This window comes from Oreochromis niloticus, linkage group LG3 (assembly GCF_001858045.2).
Source record: "Oreochromis niloticus isolate F11D_XX linkage group LG3, O_niloticus_UMD_NMBU, whole genome shotgun sequence".
Taxonomy (NCBI): domain Eukaryota; kingdom Metazoa; phylum Chordata; class Actinopteri; order Cichliformes; family Cichlidae; genus Oreochromis; species Oreochromis niloticus.
Window position 1 is genome coordinate 78,687,446 of NC_031967.2, and position 1,124 is coordinate 78,688,569.

Sequence of the window (1,124 nt, forward strand, 5' to 3'; positions counted from 1 at the left end):
TTACTTTTATTTAGTAGATTATTTACTGTCATATATACTGTTATGTATCAATTATTTACGCTACTGCTGGGTTGAGATTCACGAGTCATGTAAAAACATGACATTCATTTAAGGTTTGTGGGCAAATGCTTTTGCATATTCGTAGTGTTTCCTCCCTTAAATGAAATATCGACTTTGCAAGTATTGCAAGTTGCCCTGTTGTCTTTTTTTTTTTTTTCATTTTCAACTCAAATTTATTTCAAAATATCTGAACAAGCGGCGGGTAGTCCACTGAAAATGACTGCATCCTGCTGTAGTTGATGCTCCACAGTGTTGGATTGGCAGCTTCAATGGGCACTATCACAGCCTCCTGGCTTCTCTTTCAGACTACAGGAGACAGCACATATCCCTCTCTGACTGGGCCCTTCATGTTCCTGATGATTGAGTGGTTGCTGTCGTCCATGAACTCGACACGGACCTGTGTACATTGTCCCTGGGAACCGGTTCTCCCGAGAACCTTGGTGACTCTTGCAAGCTTGATGGGCTGCACGCGGCTGGTGTCCATGTCGTCAGCTTAGACCAAGTTGCCCTGTTGTCATCAGTTCTCGTAAAGTATAACCAAACTTTTGAGCATTTGAGCACCTTAGGCGCCATGTTTCCTGCCAGGTAAGTGATGCTCCGCAACGTGGTGATGTCATTCGGGGCGACTGGAATCGATAAGGGAATCGTTTGCAAAAATGGCAAACAATTCCAAGGAATTGAAACAGTGGGAACCAGTTCTCAACAAGAACCGGGTTTCGATACCCATCCCTAGATGTAAACATATTAAACTATCATTGTAATGTATGATGCAACAACAGCATGTCTTTCTCAATCCAAAAGCGTAAAATTGACAATGAAAACCATCAAAACTGACAAGTACTTACAGGGAGTGCAGAATTATTAGGCAAATGAGTATTTTGTCCACATCATCCTCTTCATGCATGTTGTCTTACTCCAAGCTGTATAGGCTCGAAAGCCTACTACCAATTAAGCATATTAGGTGATGTGCATCTCTGTAATGAGAAGGGGTGTGGTCTAATGACATCAACACCCTATATCAGGTGTGCATAATTATTAGGCAACTTCCTTTCCTTTGGCAAAAT

At 41.9% G+C, this 1,124-nt stretch overlaps 1 pseudogene; it reads right to left on the reverse strand.

The window, feature by feature from the left end:
- Positions 1-203: 203 nt before the first annotated feature.
- LOC100692118 (40S ribosomal protein S28-like) lies at positions 204-553 on the reverse strand (annotated as a pseudogene).
- Between the last annotated feature and the right edge of the window lie 571 nt (positions 554-1,124).